A 5,349-nucleotide genomic window follows, 5' to 3' on the forward strand; every position below is an offset into this window, starting at 1 on the left:
AAGTGGCCTCCTCTCGGGTGGGGCCAGCCTGCGGCTCAGTCAGCTGCGGCGGAGCCGAGGCCACCCCAACCCAACCCCGCAGGCCCGGGAGCGCCCCTCCCCAGCCCCTGAGCTCTGCAGCACCGGCCGGCCGGTCGTTGGAACGGTGACCCATAAAGAGCGGTGGCCCTGGGGACCGGCGGGGGTGCAGCCCTTTGGATAGGACCGCCTTGTGGATCCTTCCATCAAGCGTCATTTGCATCCCACAAGTCCCGGAAGTGTCCTGGAAGGCCACTTCCACCCCGCGCTCTTCACGGTTCAGCACTGGGGGTACACGCTGTCCCCCTGGCTGGCAGTGTTGGCTTAGTGCCTCCTCTTGGGTCTAGGCCCCCACCCCCACCTTACCCCAGGGCCTCTCCTCCCGTTCAGTTCCACACACAGCCTCAGCCTCTCGGTGCTGGTGACGCTGAGGTCAGACTCTGGTCTTTCCATGAGGAAAAGAGGGGAGGGCACTCAGAGGGCCCGGGCGCCGGTGATGTTCTCCAAGCAGGATTTCAACAATACGACCCGAACAAGCCAGCTCCAGAGCATCGTTTATGGATCACACTGGTTGAAACCAGCTTACTAGACTTCCTTCCTGCAGGACTGCTCAGAGCCTTTATTGGCTGCTTTATTGGCGTCAAACGGGACATTGCCCAAACACACATGGGCACGACCTTCACTGCACACGTGCCGCACAGTAGCCTGGCCCTGGCACTTTCCCGGCCCCGGGAGGTGGCTAGCATTATCCCCATTTTACAGATGAGGGACTGAGAAACCCAGAGCGCAGGGTCTTGCCCAGGTGGACAGAGCTCAGTGAGGAGGAGCCAGATTACAGATTACAGTGTGGAGCTGCCTTTTCAGAGTCCTGGGCTCAGCCACCAGCTTCGCAGGGCCTAGCAGCTTGAGAGAGAGACCACTCCGAGGGAGGGTGCGCCCTGGAATCAGGCTCCTCCCCTCTGAGCTCTGGGCACCTGGGCTTGTTGGGGCTGCAGATACCGTGTTTTGGGGGGCAGGGGCTCAGCGATGCCAGTCGTGAGCTCTGGCCCAGGGATGTCTGCGGAATCTCAGCTCTGCTATTTATTGGCTCTGTGGGTTGGACCGGCTCTTTCTGGGCCTCGGTTTCTCCACTTAGAGATAAAGGACCCCTCTCCGTCCCCAGAAAAGCTGCTGGCAATCGCTTCCTTGGTCTGTCGACAGTTTGACACATGCTCCAGTTCGGTGGAGAAAAATCATTTTCTTTGGCTGGAAGCCCCTGCTTTTTTCTGGCAAAAACGGCCGTGCAGCTTAAAGCAGCCGAGCGGCCATCACAGGCAGGGAGGCCCAGGTGACGCTGGGGTTCTGCCTGCACTTGCTGTTTGACCTCGGGGCTCCAGCTTTAGAGGGACGGGGATTGGACTTGCTAGCCTGCAGGGGTCGCCCCTCAACCATTTCGCCACTGGGCTCTCCAGTGATAATGTCCTGTGGTTGCAGCTGGCCAGGCCTGCCCAGGGAGGGGACCTCCGGATATCGCCACCCCACCTCAGCCGCCCCCCCCACCAAGAACAGCCGCCAATGGGACGAGAACAGCGGGACCCTGGGGTCCGGTGCTCATCAGCTAAGCAGGTAATTATGTGAGCGCTTTGTTCCCTGCACAAAGAAGCTCTCAGGGAACTTCCGAGAGGCTCCGCTTGCTCGCTGATTTGATTTTTTCAGAACTGGAGTGTGAAATCCAGGCTGAACCTGCCGAATTGTGCCTGCGAAGGCTATTCAGAGAGACCGTTCTTGGAAGAAGATCAGGACAATTAGCTCTTGGCTGCGGGTAGAGGGGGAAGCGAGCTAATCATGGTGAATGTCAGCCTGTTCCCCGGGGAACCAAAGGGCACAGAGTTGGGAGAAGAAAGAGAAAAAAGGCGCATCTGCTGGGCCTGCCTCCTAGGGCTGGGTTAGCCTCCAGCGGGAGGGAGCGGAGGCCAGGCCGGGACAGGAAGTGCCCAGGAGGGCGCCCACACCCCGGGCTGCTGGGGCCGACCGCGTGACCTCGGGCAAGTCCCTTAGCCACTGGGGTCTCAGTTTCCCTAGGTCTGCAAAACGCGTCTTGTGCAAAATGACCAGATGGGGCCCATCCATCAGGAACGACAGGTGGGCGCAGGGGGCCCAGGGCAGATGGTGCCGGAAGGGCCGGAAGAGAGTCCAGCAGACCCTGGTCCTCGGGCCACTTCTAACCACTGCGCCCTCCCCACCCTCTCTGTGTTCCGCCTGAATTTCGAATTCTAATGCAGGTGCCTCCTTGGACTTCAGGTCCCACGCAAGTTCACGCCCCAGCTTTGTGTCTCCTGAGCTCTGGGACCTTAGCGATGCTCTTTGGGCTGAGTCGCTGTTGCCTACTACCTTCCAGCACCCGGTGGGCTGACCCCGGGGAGGCGGCAATCTCTCGTTGTCACTGCTCAGCATCAGGAAACGAGGGTCCATGTAAGCTCATTTTCTCCATCAGCAAAGCGTGTGTGTGGCTGTTCAGGCAGAAGTGTTTCTAAATGGAGTGTGCGCTTTTTCTGCATTTTTTTTTAATGGCGCCCCAGGAACCTATTCTGCGTCTGTGTCTGCGTGTGGCCCCGTCCCTCGGCAGGTGTGTGTGGTAATCACCCTGATGTCTAGTTGCCTCATTTCTCCATAGCGGTTGTTTCTCACTCTGCCCATGAGTGATGGGGAAGAGGCTTGTTTATATGCTTTGCAACAGGAACTAACGCTTAGTAGGTGCTCAGTAAATTTTAGCGTTGTCAGCGTCATTATCTGATGGCTTAGGGTCACACCAGAAAATCCGCGTGTGCCAGCCGGTGATGTGGGATAGACCAGTTCCCGAGGGGCTGAGGTAAGAGAACAGAACTTGGGTTCAGCCGGTGCTGGCGGGTCTATGCTTGGGTGATGTTAATGCCCACATATGTGGGGAACCACCCCTGAGGAGAAGGGGTGACAGCCCCCAGGGCTACTTCCAAACTCGGGGACTTGGGAGGCAGATGTGGGGGTCGCACAGAGAACCCGGTCCAGAGAGGAGCTGGTCCCGCTGTGCAGACCCAGGTCCCCACCTGGGATATGAGGTGGCCTCAGCCTTGTCAACCAGGCACGTGGGGGAGAGGGGGACAGGTTGCCACAGGCTGCCACGGCCATGAGAGAAAGCTCCTCACTCCTTTATCCTTTGGCTGCTCCTCGAATAAAAGGCTTTGCGTCTCTGCCCCTCAGAGGACAGTCCACTTTGCCCTCTTAGGTTCTTTTTTTTTTTTTTTTAGGTTTATTTTTGAGAGAGAGACAGAGCATGAGCAGGGGAGGGGCAGAGAGAGGGACACAGATGCCGAAGCAGCTCCAGGCTCTGAGCTGTCAGCACAGAGACCGGTGCGGGGCTCGAACCCACAAACCGTGAGATCATGACCTGAGCCAGAGTCGGATGCTCAACCGACTGAGCCACCCAGGCGCCCCGCCTCTTAACTTCTCTTAATCTCAACACTTCGGAGGACATTTTGGAGATCGTACGGCACGTTTCCCGGCGCCTCACGGAACCCCGTGGTGGGGAGCAGGCTGAGGCCACATGTGGGACCTCCCAGTTGGTGGCCCCGAGGTTATCATGACTGGATCCTCTGCTGGGCGATCAGGGCGGTGAAGGAGCTGAACACACGTCCGTGGACAGAGCTGACCGGAAGAACCCTTCCCGGAAGAGGCCTGGGAAAGCTGCATCGGATTTAATCCGTGTTGACTACCTACCACGTGCCACGTGTACATGACCTCTGTGTCTGGTTTGCTGGGGGCGGCAGAGGCGCCGTCTGGGCTCTGTGTAGGGGAGCCCTCTCCGGCAGTGGGCGGCGTCGGGGGGCAGAAAGGGCGGTGGGCACTACCCACCGCAGCTGGCTGGGCTGTCCCGGGCTGGGGGTCCTTCTGCCCCAGCGGGGACCACGGAATGGGAGGGCTGGCGTGGGGCAGGGGGAGCCCTCTCCAGCCCCAGCAGCTCCCCGCTGCCGCCCACCTGCTGGGGACGTGCGAGTCCATCCTTATGCCCTCAGTAAAGCCCGAAAGACGACAAGCCCTGTTTCCAGAGCAGTTATTTTACACTTCCATCTAATTGATTAAAGTTACTCCTCTAATTTAACCAGGACTTGCAGAGCCGGGGGCGGGGGGTGAGTGAGACCCTGAGACAGGGCAGCCTGCCCCGGGGGGAGACATGCAGGGCAGCGGGTCAGAGCCCCGCAGTGGGGCAACGGCCCTTCTCCTTGGCCCATCTCTCCCCCCTCCCAGCCCCCCCCCCGACCCCGCACCACTGCCAGCCTCCGGATGCCCTGCAAACCTCTCAGCCAACAGGATCCTACTAGGCTGTGGGCCCTCCCCAGCTGCCAGGCTGTCCCCACAGGGGCATCTGTGGGTCACGCGGCGGGTGGCAGGGAATGGCCTCCCGGCTGGGTCAGGAGAAGGCAGGTTGGCTGGCTCTTGGGTGAAGCCTAGCAGATACCCGAGCGGTGGGCTCGGGGCCAGAAGCCCCCGACCCCGCAGGCAGTGTGCGCTCGGACCGTGCCTTCCCAACTGGGGATCTTCCTGGCAAATGTTTATGGCCTGCCCGTTCCTATTTTCCAAATTGAAGATGATCGTGGCCGTTCTGATTTCTCTTCCCTGGAAAGGCCACCACCTTGTGGCCTGCCGCCTCTGAGCGTGTCACAGGCCCTTGACTGTTTGGGCAGAGGAATTATGTCCAGGGCTTTCTTGGGGACGGCTCTCGAAGCAGCCCATCAAACCGTTGGGAGGAAAACCTTTTCCTCCACGGATCTGGGCTCAGAGGGGCTTGAGGCCCCTGAATGTCACACGGAACAGCAGAAGAAAGACGAATGCCCTCCCATGCATGTGAGCGAGCCAAAGAAGTGACTCAGTAACTAGACGTTTCTGCACTCAACAGGGGAGGGACGGACAGAGCCTTTTTTTTTTTTTTTTTTTTTTTTTTTTATTAAGGAAAGACCAATGGGTCTTTAGGGGAACAAAATAGGAGATAGGACCTTGGTGATGATGTCTATTTATGCAGCTGATCTTCCCCGGCCTCTTCCGCCCCCGGGGAGGAGATTTGTGACAGTTTCACTCCCAGAGGAGAGCTCTGCAAAGGTTTCTTTCTGTACCTGTGGAATCTCAAATGTCATTAAAATAATCCTCATAGCCACTGTGGGGGTCCAAGTGGGTCTCCAGGCCCCGCCCCCTGCCACGCCATCCCCCTTTCAAACAGCCATAAAGGTTGTTGACCTCCGCGCTGGCTTGGACAGGCTGGCCTGGTTGCTGATTGTCTTCCTTTTTAAAAAATTTTTAAATTAAAATTTTTTTATAGTTTAT

At 58.4% G+C, this 5,349-nt stretch overlaps 1 long non-coding RNA gene across 1 annotated transcript; it reads left to right on the plus strand.

Annotated features, from left to right (window-relative positions):
• Positions 1 to 1,455: 1,455 nt before the first annotated feature.
• LOC120231147 lies at positions 1,456 to 3,309 on the plus strand. The gene is made up of 4 exons (XR_005528270.1): positions 1,456 to 1,623; positions 1,714 to 1,845; positions 2,280 to 2,469; positions 3,282 to 3,309. It is a non-coding gene; the product is annotated as an uncharacterized LOC120231147 (long non-coding RNA).
• The last annotated feature ends 2,040 nt before the right edge of the window (positions 3,310 to 5,349 follow it).

Source organism: Hyaena hyaena, unplaced genomic scaffold (assembly GCF_003009895.1).
Source record: "Hyaena hyaena isolate Hyena2069 unplaced genomic scaffold, ASM300989v1 scaffold_53, whole genome shotgun sequence".
Lineage (NCBI taxonomy): Eukaryota > Metazoa > Chordata > Mammalia > Carnivora > Hyaenidae > Hyaena > Hyaena hyaena.